General features: G+C 53.2%; 9 non-coding genes and 1 pseudogene across 9 annotated transcripts; all 10 read left to right on the top strand.

The window, feature by feature from the left end:
- Nucleotides 1-89: 89 nt before the first annotated feature.
- On the top strand, nucleotides 90-208 carry LOC124591172. Its single transcript, XR_006977005.1, has one exon. It is a non-coding gene; the product is annotated as a 5S ribosomal RNA (ribosomal RNA).
- A 1,130-nt stretch (nucleotides 209-1,338) lies between these two features.
- Nucleotides 1,339-1,455, top strand: LOC124591221 (annotated as a pseudogene).
- Nucleotides 1,456-2,584: 1,129 nt separating this feature from the next.
- On the top strand, nucleotides 2,585-2,703 carry LOC124591183. The gene has a single exon (XR_006977016.1). It is a non-coding gene; the product is annotated as a 5S ribosomal RNA (ribosomal RNA).
- Nucleotides 2,704-3,832: 1,129 nt separating this feature from the next.
- On the top strand, nucleotides 3,833-3,951 carry LOC124591195. The gene has a single exon (XR_006977027.1). It is a non-coding gene; the product is annotated as a 5S ribosomal RNA (ribosomal RNA).
- Nucleotides 3,952-5,080: 1,129 nt separating this feature from the next.
- Nucleotides 5,081-5,199, top strand: LOC124591207. Its single transcript, XR_006977038.1, has one exon. It is a non-coding gene; the product is annotated as a 5S ribosomal RNA (ribosomal RNA).
- A 1,129-nt stretch (nucleotides 5,200-6,328) lies between these two features.
- Nucleotides 6,329-6,447, top strand: LOC124591219. Its single transcript, XR_006977049.1, has one exon. It is a non-coding gene; the product is annotated as a 5S ribosomal RNA (ribosomal RNA).
- Nucleotides 6,448-7,576: 1,129 nt separating this feature from the next.
- LOC124591173 lies at nucleotides 7,577-7,695 on the top strand. Its single transcript, XR_006977006.1, has one exon. It is a non-coding gene; the product is annotated as a 5S ribosomal RNA (ribosomal RNA).
- A 1,130-nt stretch (nucleotides 7,696-8,825) lies between these two features.
- LOC124591174 lies at nucleotides 8,826-8,944 on the top strand. The gene has a single exon (XR_006977007.1). It is a non-coding gene; the product is annotated as a 5S ribosomal RNA (ribosomal RNA).
- A 1,130-nt stretch (nucleotides 8,945-10,074) lies between these two features.
- On the top strand, nucleotides 10,075-10,193 carry LOC124591175. The gene has a single exon (XR_006977008.1). It is a non-coding gene; the product is annotated as a 5S ribosomal RNA (ribosomal RNA).
- Nucleotides 10,194-11,324: 1,131 nt separating this feature from the next.
- LOC124591176 lies at nucleotides 11,325-11,443 on the top strand. Its single transcript, XR_006977009.1, has one exon. It is a non-coding gene; the product is annotated as a 5S ribosomal RNA (ribosomal RNA).
- Nucleotides 11,444-12,115: the final 672 nt, after the last annotated feature.

The following is a 12,115-nucleotide window of genomic DNA, read 5'->3' on the forward strand; positions in this document are numbered from 1 at the left end:
CTTTCGTCAAATGCGGCGGAAAACTAACATTTTGTGTATTGGGAGAGAAGCCGAACGCGAATTCTGCCGTGCTCCTACATTACATGATTGCCAACGGCCATACCATGATGATTGCACCGGTTCTCGTCCGATCACCGAAGTTAAGCATCATTGGGCCCGGTTAGTACTTGGAGGGGTGACCGCCTGGGAAACCCGGGTGCTGTTGGCTCCCTTTTTTTTTTGTTATTATGTCGCTACCCCTGGCAGCCCAATAAAAAAAAGTGCTGTTGGCTCCCTTACATTTTCCCCTTTTTGCATCGCTACCCCTGCCAGCCCTCTTTTCATACTACCTTTCCGTTGTGACAAAGATGCTTCCTTCAGCAATTTAAACGTGCCAAGAAATCCTTGACAATAACGAAACACTACGAATTGACAGATGTGATCTGAAATAAGCCAGGGCCTCCTACTGTTTCGTAGCAGTGCAAAGTTCCAACAACAAAAAAAAAAAAAATTGAAAATAAACGACTGTAATAAACGTAAGATACGATATTAATGGCCTCAGCTCGAAGAAGAATGTGCCAAGGAAGATTTCCAAAGAGTCTCTGGAGATAACAAAACAGTACGAACCGACAGATACGTTCTGAAATACGTCAGGGCTTATTGTTTTGTTGCATTGTACGGCTGCAGATTTGTAAACAAAAATTTCTCTTTCGTCGCTAGAAGAGATGGATGCTTTGGCGACCCTCCTGTGTCCTGCGTCCCTGTTTTCGCACCTTTCCACGGCACGGCGCTGCCCTACCCGCCGCAAACGGCGTCTCGGACACGCCCGTTAGGCCCACGGCCGTCTCGCAGATGTTTGTCGTGCTTGTACTGTCATATGGGCCACGACCCGAGCGGCAGCGAGCGGCAGTCGAGCAAAGTCGGGACAAGTCGGGACGGGGACAGGGATAGGAATGGTGCGAACGCACTGCGAACTACGCAGACACCTGGTGTGAGGCGGGGCGAGGAAGCCCACATCGCTACCAGTGGCGCCCTCCAGCACGACACTGCCACACCCCGCACAGGCCCTCCGCTGGACACCAGGGACAAGATGCGTCCTCCGCTAGTGTCGAAGGCTGCACGCGCCCAGCGAATGACAGGACGTGCAACGAGCAGCAGTGCGTCTCACACACGCGGCGGTGCGCCCGCTAATTCGGCCGTCGCTCCGCTGGGACGCCGGGCGCGCCCCCCCGCGCCGTCCTCGAGGAGCTGGCTGTTGCGGAAGGAAGTGCTTTCGTCAAATGCGGCGGAAAACTAACATTTTGTGTATTGGGAGAGAAGCCGAACGCGAATTCTGCCGTGCTCCTACATTACATGATTGCCACGGCCATACCATGATGATTGCACCGGTTCTCGTCCGATCACCGAAGTTAAGCATCATGGGCCCGGTTAGTACTTGGAGGGGTGACCGCCTGGGAAACCCGGGTGCTGTTGGCTCCCTTTTTTTTTTGTTATTATGTCGCTACCCCTGGCAGCCCAATAAAAAAAAGTGCTGTTGGCTCCCTTACATTTTCCCCTTTTTGCATCGCTACCCCTGCCAGCCCTCTTTTCATACTACCTTTCCGTTGTGACAAAGATGCTTCCTTCAGCAATTTAAACGTGCCAAGAAATCCTTGACAATAACGAAACACTACGAATTGACAGATGTGATCTGAAATAAGCCAGGGCCTCCTACTGTTTCGTAGCAGTGCAAAGTTCCAACAACAAAAAAAAAAAAAATTGAAAATAAACGACTGTAATAAACGTAAGATACGATATTAATGGCCTCAGCTCGAAGAAGAATGTGCCAAGGAAGATTTCCAAAGAGTCTCTGGAGATAACAAAACAGTACGAACCGACAGATACGTTCTGAAATACGTCAGGGCTTATTGTTTTGTTGCATTGTACGGCTGCAGATTTGTAAACAAAAATTTCTCTTTCGTCGCTAGAAGAGATGGATGCTTTGGCGACCCTCCTGTGTCCTGCGTCCCTGTTTTCGCACCTTTCCACGGCACGGCGCTGCCCTACCCGCCGCAAACGGCGTCTCGGACACGCCCGTTAGGCCCACGGCCGTCTCGCAGATGTTTGTCGTGCTTGTACTGTCATATGGGCCACGACCCGAGCGGCAGCGAGCGGCAGTCGAGCAAAGTCGGGACAAGTCGGGACGGGGACAGGGATAGGAATGGTGCGAACGCACTGCGAACTACGCAGACACCTGGTGTGAGGCGGGGCGAGGAAGCCCACATCGCTACCAGTGGCGCCCTCCAGCACGACACTGCCACACCCCGCACAGGCCCTCCGCTGGACACCAGGGACAAGATGCGTCCTCCGCTAGTGTCGAAGGCTGCACGCGCCCAGCGAATGACAGGACGTGCAACGAGCAGCAGTGCGTCTCACACACGCGGCGGTGCGCCCGCTAATTCGGCCGTCGCTCCGCTGGGACGCCGGGCGCGCCCCCCGCGCCGTCCTCGAGGAGCTGGCTGTTGCGGAAGGAAGTGCTTTCGTCAAATGCGGCGGAAAACTAACATTTTGTGTATTGGGAGAGAAGCCGAACGCGAATTCTGCCGTGCTCCTACATTACATGATTGCCAACGGCCATACCATGATGATTGCACCGGTTCTCGTCCGATCACCGAAGTTAAGCATCATTGGGCCCGGTTAGTACTTGGAGGGGTGACCGCCTGGGAAACCCGGGTGCTGTTGGCTCCCTTTTTTTTTTGTTATTATGTCGCTACCCCTGGCAGCCCAATAAAAAAAAGTGCTGTTGGCTCCCTTACATTTTCCCCTTTTTGCATCGCTACCCCCTGCCAGCCCTCTTTTCATACTACCTTTCCGTTGTGACAAAGATGCTTCCTTCAGCAATTTAAACGTGCCAAGAAATCCTTGACAATAACGAAACACTACGAATTGACAGATGTGATCTGAAATAAGCCAGGGCCTCCTACTGTTTCGTAGCAGTGCAAAGTTCCAACAACAAAAAAAAAAAAATTGAAAATAAACGACTGTAATAAACGTAAGATACGATATTAATGGCCTCAGCTCGAAGAAGAATGTGCCAAGGAAGATTTCCAAAGAGTCTCTGGAGATAACAAAACAGTACGAACCGACAGATACGTTCTGAAATACGTCAGGGCTTATTGTTTTGTTGCATTGTACGGCTGCAGATTTGTAAACAAAAATTTCTCTTTCGTCGCTAGAAGAGATGGATGCTTTGGCGACCCTCCTGTGTCCTGCGTCCCTGTTTTCGCACCTTTCCACGGCACGGCGCTGCCCTACCCGCCGCAAACGGCGTCTCGGACACGCCCGTTAGGCCCACGGCCGTCTCGCAGATGTTTGTCGTGCTTGTACTGTCATATGGGCCACGACCCGAGCGGCAGCGAGCGGCAGTCGAGCAAAGTCGGGACAAGTCGGGACGGGGACAGGGATAGGAATGGTGCGAACGCACTGCGAACTACGCAGACACCTGGTGTGAGGCGGGGCGAGGAAGCCCACATCGCTACCAGTGGCGCCCTCCAGCACGACACTGCCACACCCCGCACAGGCCCTCCGCTGGACACCAGGGACAAGATGCGTCCTCCGCTAGTGTCGAAGGCTGCACGCGCCCAGCGAATGACAGGACGTGCAACGAGCAGCAGTGCGTCTCACACACGCGGCGGTGCGCCCGCTAATTCGGCCGTCGCTCCGCTGGGACGCCGGGCGCGCCCCCCGCGCCGTCCTCGAGGAGCTGGCTGTTGCGGAAGGAAGTGCTTTCGTCAAATGCGGCGGAAAACTAACATTTTGTGTATTGGGAGAGAAGCCGAACGCGAATTCTGCCGTGCTCCTACATTACATGATTGCCAACGGCCATACCATGATGATTGCACCGGTTCTCGTCCGATCACCGAAGTTAAGCATCATTGGGCCCGGTTAGTACTTGGAGGGGTGACCGCCTGGGAAACCCGGGTGCTGTTGGCTCCCTTTTTTTTTTGTTATTATGTCGCTACCCCTGGCAGCCCAATAAAAAAAAGTGCTGTTGGCTCCCTTACATTTTCCCCTTTTTGCATCGCTACCCCTGCCAGCCCTCTTTTCATACTACCTTTCCGTTGTGACAAAGATGCTTCCTTCAGCAATTTAAACGTGCCAAGAAATCCTTGACAATAACGAAACACTACGAATTGACAGATGTGATCTGAAATAAGCCAGGGCCTCCTACTGTTTCGTAGCAGTGCAAAGTTCCAACAACAAAAAAAAAAAAAATTGAAAATAAACGACTGTAATAAACGTAAGATACGATATTAATGGCCTCAGCTCGAAGAAGAATGTGCCAAGGAAGATTTCCAAAGAGTCTCTGGAGATAACAAAACAGTACGAACCGACAGATACGTTCTGAAATACGTCAGGGCTTATTGTTTTGTTGCATTGTACGGCTGCAGATTTGTAAACAAAAATTTCTCTTTCGTCGCTAGAAGAGATGGATGCTTTGGCGACCCTCCTGTGTCCTGCGTCCCTGTTTTCGCACCTTTCCACGGCACGGCGCTGCCCTACCCGCCGCAAACGGCGTCTCGGACACGCCCGTTAGGCCCACGGCCGTCTCGCAGATGTTTGTCGTGCTTGTACTGTCATATGGGCCACGACCCGAGCGGCAGCGAGCGGCAGTCGAGCAAAGTCGGGACAAGTCGGGACGGGGACAGGGATAGGAATGGTGCGAACGCACTGCGAACTACGCAGACACCTGGTGTGAGGCGGGGCGAGGAAGCCCACATCGCTACCAGTGGCGCCCTCCAGCACGACACTGCCACACCCCGCACAGGCCCTCCGCTGGACACCAGGGACAAGATGCGTCCTCCGCTAGTGTCGAAGGCTGCACGCGCCCAGCGAATGACAGGACGTGCAACGAGCAGCAGTGCGTCTCACACACGCGGCGGTGCGCCCGCTAATTCGGCCGTCGCTCCGCTGGGACGCCGGGCGCGCCCCCCGCGCCGTCCTCGAGGAGCTGGCTGTTGCGGAAGGAAGTGCTTTCGTCAAATGCGGCGGAAAACTAACATTTTGTGTATTGGGAGAGAAGCCGAACGCGAATTCTGCCGTGCTCCTACATTACATGATTGCCAACGGCCATACCATGATGATTGCACCGGTTCTCGTCCGATCACCGAAGTTAAGCATCATTGGGCCCGGTTAGTACTTGGAGGGGTGACCGCCTGGGAAACCCGGGTGCTGTTGGCTCCCTTTTTTTTTTGTTATTATGTCGCTACCCCTGGCAGCCCAATAAAAAAAAGTGCTGTTGGCTCCCTTACATTTTCCCCTTTTTGCATCGCTACCCCTGCCAGCCCTCTTTTCATACTACCTTTCCGTTGTGACAAAGATGCTTCCTTCAGCAATTTAAACGTGCCAAGAAATCCTTGACAATAACGAAACACTACGAATTGACAGATGTGATCTGAAATAAGCCAGGGCCTCCTACTGTTTCGTAGCAGTGCAAAGTTCCAACAACAAAAAAAAAAAAAATTGAAAATAAACGACTGTAATAAACGTAAGATACGATATTAATGGCCTCAGCTCGAAGAAGAATGTGCCAAGGAAGATTTCCAAAGAGTCTCTGGAGATAACAAAACAGTACGAACCGACAGATACGTTCTGAAATACGTCAGGGCTTATTGTTTTGTTGCATTGTACGGCTGCAGATTTGTAAACAAAAATTTCTCTTTCGTCGCTAGAAGAGATGGATGCTTTGGCGACCCTCCTGTGTCCTGCGTCCCTGTTTTCGCACCTTTCCACGGCACGGCGCTGCCCTACCCGCCGCAAACGGCGTCTCGGACACGCCCGTTAGGCCCACGGCCGTCTCGCAGATGTTTGTCGTGCTTGTACTGTCATATGGGCCACGACCCGAGCGGCAGCGAGCGGCAGTCGAGCAAAGTCGGGACAAGTCGGGACGGGGACAGGGATAGGAATGGTGCGAACGCACTGCGAACTACGCAGACACCTGGTGTGAGGCGGGGCGAGGAAGCCCACATCGCTACCAGTGGCGCCCTCCAGCACGACACTGCCACACCCCGCACAGGCCCTCCGCTGGACACCAGGGACAAGATGCGTCCTCCGCTAGTGTCGAAGGCTGCACGCGCCCAGCGAATGACAGGACGTGCAACGAGCAGCAGTGCGTCTCACACACGCGGCGGTGCGCCCGCTAATTCGGCCGTCGCTCCGCTGGGACGCCGGGCGCGCCCCCCGCGCCGTCCTCGAGGAGCTGGCTGTTGCGGAAGGAAGTGCTTTCGTCAAATGCGGCGGAAAACTAACATTTTGTGTATTGGGAGAGAAGCCGAACGCGAATTCTGCCGTGCTCCTACATTACATGATTGCCAACGGCCATACCATGATGATTGCACCGGTTCTCGTCCGATCACCGAAGTTAAGCATCATTGGGCCCGGTTAGTACTTGGAGGGGTGACCGCCTGGGAAACCCGGGTGCTGTTGGCTCCCTTTTTTTTTTGTTATTATGTCGCTACCCCTGGCAGCCCAATAAAAAAAAGTGCTGTTGGCTCCCTTACATTTTCCCCTTTTTGCATCGCTACCCCTGCCAGCCCTCTTTTCATACTACCTTTCCGTTGTGACAAAGATGCTTCCTTCAGCAATTTAAACGTGCCAAGAAATCCTTGACAATAACGAAACACTACGAATTGACAGATGTGATCTGAAATAAGCCAGGGCCTCCTACTGTTTCGTAGCAGTGCAAAGTTCCAACAACAAAAAAAAAAAAAATTGAAAATAAACGACTGTAATAAACGTAAGATACGATATTAATGGCCTCAGCTCGAAGAAGAATGTGCCAAGGAAGATTTCCAAAGAGTCTCTGGAGATAACAAAACAGTACGAACCGACAGATACGTTCTGAAATACGTCAGGGCTTATTGTTTTGTTGCATTGTACGGCTGCAGATTTGTAAACAAAAATTTCTCTTTCGTCGCTAGAAGAGATGGATGCTTTGGCGACCCTCCTGTGTCCTGCGTCCCTGTTTTCGCACCTTTCCACGGCACGGCGCTGCCCTACCCGCCGCAAACGGCGTCTCGGACACGCCCGTTAGGCCCACGGCCGTCTCGCAGATGTTTGTCGTGCTTGTACTGTCATATGGGCCACGACCCGAGCGGCAGCGAGCGGCAGTCGAGCAAAGTCGGGACAAGTCGGGACGGGGACAGGGATAGGAATGGTGCGAACGCACTGCGAACTACGCAGACACCTGGTGTGAGGCGGGGCGAGGAAGCCCACATCGCTACCAGTGGCGCCCTCCAGCACGACACTGCCACACCCCGCACAGGCCCTCCGCTGGACACCAGGGACAAGATGCGTCCTCCGCTAGTGTCGAAGGCTGCACGCGCCCAGCGAATGACAGGACGTGCAACGAGCAGCAGTGCGTCTCACACACGCGGCGGTGCGCCCGCTAATTCGGCCGTCGCTCCGCTGGGACGCCGGGCGCGCCCCCCGCGCCGTCCTCGAGGAGCTGGCTGTTGCGGAAGGAAGTGCTTTCGTCAAATGCGGCGGAAAACTAACATTTTGTGTATTGGGAGAGAAGCCGAACGCGAATTCTGCCGTGCTCCTACATTACATGATTGCCAACGGCCATACCATGATGATTGCACCGGTTCTCGTCCGATCACCGAAGTTAAGCATCATTGGGCCCGGTTAGTACTTGGAGGGGTGACCGCCTGGGAAACCCGGGTGCTGTTGGCTCCCTTTTTTTTTTTGTTATTATGTCGCTACCCCTGGCAGCCCAATAAAAAAAAGTGCTGTTGGCTCCCTTACATTTTCCCCTTTTTGCATCGCTACCCCTGCCAGCCCTCTTTTCATACTACCTTTCCGTTGTGACAAAGATGCTTCCTTCAGCAATTTAAACGTGCCAAGAAATCCTTGACAATAACGAAACACTACGAATTGACAGATGTGATCTGAAATAAGCCAGGGCCTCCTACTGTTTCGTAGCAGTGCAAAGTTCCAACAACAAAAAAAAAAAAAATTGAAAATAAACGACTGTAATAAACGTAAGATACGATATTAATGGCCTCAGCTCGAAGAAGAATGTGCCAAGGAAGATTTCCAAAGAGTCTCTGGAGATAACAAAACAGTACGAACCGACAGATACGTTCTGAAATACGTCAGGGCTTATTGTTTTGTTGCATTGTACGGCTGCAGATTTGTAAACAAAAATTTCTCTTTCGTCGCTAGAAGAGATGGATGCTTTGGCGACCCTCCTGTGTCCTGCGTCCCTGTTTTCGCACCTTTCCACGGCACGGCGCTGCCCTACCCGCCGCAAACGGCGTCTCGGACACGCCCGTTAGGCCCACGGCCGTCTCGCAGATGTTTGTCGTGCTTGTACTGTCATATGGGCCACGACCCGAGCGGCAGCGAGCGGCAGTCGAGCAAAGTCGGGACAAGTCGGGACGGGGACAGGGATAGGAATGGTGCGAACGCACTGCGAACTACGCAGACACCTGGTGTGAGGCGGGGCGAGGAAGCCCACATCGCTACCAGTGGCGCCCTCCAGCACGACACTGCCACACCCCGCACAGGCCCTCCGCTGGACACCAGGGACAAGATGCGTCCTCCGCTAGTGTCGAAGGCTGCACGCGCCCAGCGAATGACAGGACGTGCAACGAGCAGCAGTGCGTCTCACACACGCGGCGGTGCGCCCGCTAATTCGGCCGTCGCTCCGCTGGGACGCCGGGCGCGCCCCCCGCGCCGTCCTCGAGGAGCTGGCTGTTGCGGAAGGAAGTGCTTTCGTCAAATGCGGCGGAAAACTAACATTTTGTGTATTGGGAGAGAAGCCGAACGCGAATTCTGCCGTGCTCCTACATTACATGATTGCCAACGGCCATACCATGATGATTGCACCGGTTCTCGTCCGATCACCGAAGTTAAGCATCATTGGGCCCGGTTAGTACTTGGAGGGGTGACCGCCTGGGAAACCCGGGTGCTGTTGGCTCCCTTTTTTTTTTTGTTATTATGTCGCTACCCCTGGCAGCCCAATAAAAAAAAGTGCTGTTGGCTCCCTTACATTTTCCCCTTTTTGCATCGCTACCCCTGCCAGCCCTCTTTTCATACTACCTTTCCGTTGTGACAAAGATGCTTCCTTCAGCAATTTAAACGTGCCAAGAAATCCTTGACAATAACGAAACACTACGAATTGACAGATGTGATCTGAAATAAGCCAGGGCCTCCTACTGTTTCGTAGCAGTGCAAAGTTCCAACAACAAAAAAAAAAAAAATTGAAAATAAACGACTGTAATAAACGTAAGATACGATATTAATGGCCTCAGCTCGAAGAAGAATGTGCCAAGGAAGATTTCCAAAGAGTCTCTGGAGATAACAAAACAGTACGAACCGACAGATACGTTCTGAAATACGTCAGGGCTTATTGTTTTGTTGCATTGTACGGCTGCAGATTTGTAAACAAAAATTTCTCTTTCGTCGCTAGAAGAGATGGATGCTTTGGCGACCCTCCTGTGTCCTGCGTCCCTGTTTTCGCACCTTTCCACGGCACGGCGCTGCCCTACCCGCCGCAAACGGCGTCTCGGACACGCCCGTTAGGCCCACGGCCGTCTCGCAGATGTTTGTCGTGCTTGTACTGTCATATGGGCCACGACCCGAGCGGCAGCGAGCGGCAGTCGAGCAAAGTCGGGACAAGTCGGGACGGGGACAGGGATAGGAATGGTGCGAACGCACTGCGAACTACGCAGACACCTGGTGTGAGGCGGGGCGAGGAAGCCCACATCGCTACCAGTGGCGCCCTCCAGCACGACACTGCCACACCCCGCACAGGCCCTCCGCTGGACACCAGGGACAAGATGCGTCCTCCGCTAGTGTCGAAGGCTGCACGCGCCCAGCGAATGACAGGACGTGCAACGAGCAGCAGTGCGTCTCACACACGCGGCGGTGCGCCCGCTAATTCGGCCGTCGCTCCGCTGGGACGCCGGGCGCGCCCCCCGCGCCGTCCTCGAGGAGCTGGCTGTTGCGGAAGGAAGTGCTTTCGTCAAATGCGGCGGAAAACTAACATTTTGTGTATTGGGAGAGAAGCCGAACGCGAATTCTGCCGTGCTCCTACATTACATGATTGCCAACGGCCATACCATGATGATTGCACCGGTTCTCGTCCGATCACCGAAGTTAAGCATCATTGGGCCCGGTTAGTACTTGGAGGGGTGACCGCCTGGGAAACCCGGGTGCTGTTGGCTCCCTTTTTTTTTTGTTATTATGTCGCTACCCCTGGCAGCCCAATAAAAAAAAGTGCTGTTGGCTCCCTTACATTTTCCCCTTTTTGCATCGCTACCCCTGCCAGCCCTCTTTTCATACTACCTTTCCGTTGTGACAAAGATGCTTCCTTCAGCAATTTAAACGTGCCAAGAAATCCTTGACAATAACGAAACACTACGAATTGACAGATGTGATCTGAAATAAGCCAGGGCCTCCTACTGTTTCGTAGCAGTGCAAAGTTCCAACAACAAAAAAAAAAAAAAAATTGAAAATAAACGACTGTAATAAACGTAAGATACGATATTAATGGCCTCAGCTCGAAGAAGAATGTGCCAAGGAAGATTTCCAAAGAGTCTCTGGAGATAACAAAACAGTACGAACCGACAGATACGTTCTGAAATACGTCAGGGCTTATTGTTTTGTTGCATTGTACGGCTGCAGATTTGTAAACAAAAATTTCTCTTTCGTCGCTAGAAGAGATGGATGCTTTGGCGACCCTCCTGTGTCCTGCGTCCCTGTTTTCGCACCTTTCCACGGCACGGCGCTGCCCTACCCGCCGCAAACGGCGTCTCGGACACGCCCGTTAGGCCCACGGCCGTCTCGCAGATGTTTGTCGTGCTTGTACTGTCATATGGGCCACGACCCGAGCGGCAGCGAGCGGCAGTCGAGCAAAGTCGGGACAAGTCGGGACGGGGACAGGGATAGGAATGGTGCGAACGCACTGCGAACTACGCAGACACCTGGTGTGAGGCGGGGCGAGGAAGCCCACATCGCTACCAGTGGCGCCCTCCAGCACGACACTGCCACACCCCGCACAGGCCCTCCGCTGGACACCAGGGACAAGATGCGTCCTCCGCTAGTGTCGAAGGCTGCACGCGCCCAGCGAATGACAGGACGTGCAACGAGCAGCAGTGCGTCTCACACACGCGGCGGTGCGCCCGCTAATTCGGCCGTCGCTCCGCTGGGACGCCGGGCGCGCCCCCCGCGCCGTCCTCGAGGAGCTGGCTGTTGCGGAAGGAAGTGCTTTCGTCAAATGCGGCGGAAAACTAACATTTTGTGTATTGGGAGAGAAGCCGAACGCGAATTCTGCCGTGCTCCTACATTACATGATTGCCAACGGCCATACCATGATGATTGCACCGGTTCTCGTCCGATCACCGAAGTTAAGCATCATTGGGCCCGGTTAGTACTTGGAGGGGTGACCGCCTGGGAAACCCGGGTGCTGTTGGCTCCCTTTTTTTTTTTGTTATTATGTCGCTACCCCTGGCAGCCCAATAAAAAAAAGTGCTGTTGGCTCCCTTACATTTTCCCCTTTTTGCATCGCTACCCCTGCCAGCCCTCTTTTCATACTACCTTTCCGTTGTGACAAAGATGCTTCCTTCAGCAATTTAAACGTGCCAAGAAATCCTTGACAATAACGAAACACTACGAATTGACAGATGTGATCTGAAATAAGCCAGGGCCTCCTACTGTTTCGTAGCAGTGCAAAGTTCCAACAACAAAAAAAAAAAAAATTGAAAATAAACGACTGTAATAAACGTAAGATACGATATTAATGGCCTCAGCTCGAAGAAGAATGTGCCAAGGAAGATTTCCAAAGAGTCTCTGGAGATAACAAAACAGTACGAACCGACAGATACGTTCTGAAATACGTCAGGGCTTATTGTTTTGTTGCATTGTACGGCTGCAGATTTGTAAACAAAAATTTCTCTTTCGTCGCTAGAAGAGATGGATGCTTTGGCGACCCTCCTGTGTCCTGCGTCCCTGTTTTCGCACCTTTCCACGGCACGGCGCTGCCCTACCCGCCGCAAACGGCGTCTCGGACACGCCCGTTAGGCCCACGGCCGTCTCGCAGATGTTTGTCGTGCTTGTACTGTCATATGGGCCACGACCCGAGCGGCAG

Source organism: Schistocerca americana, unplaced genomic scaffold (genome assembly GCF_021461395.2).
Source record: "Schistocerca americana isolate TAMUIC-IGC-003095 unplaced genomic scaffold, iqSchAmer2.1 HiC_scaffold_813, whole genome shotgun sequence".
NCBI classification, from domain to species: domain Eukaryota; kingdom Metazoa; phylum Arthropoda; class Insecta; order Orthoptera; family Acrididae; genus Schistocerca; species Schistocerca americana.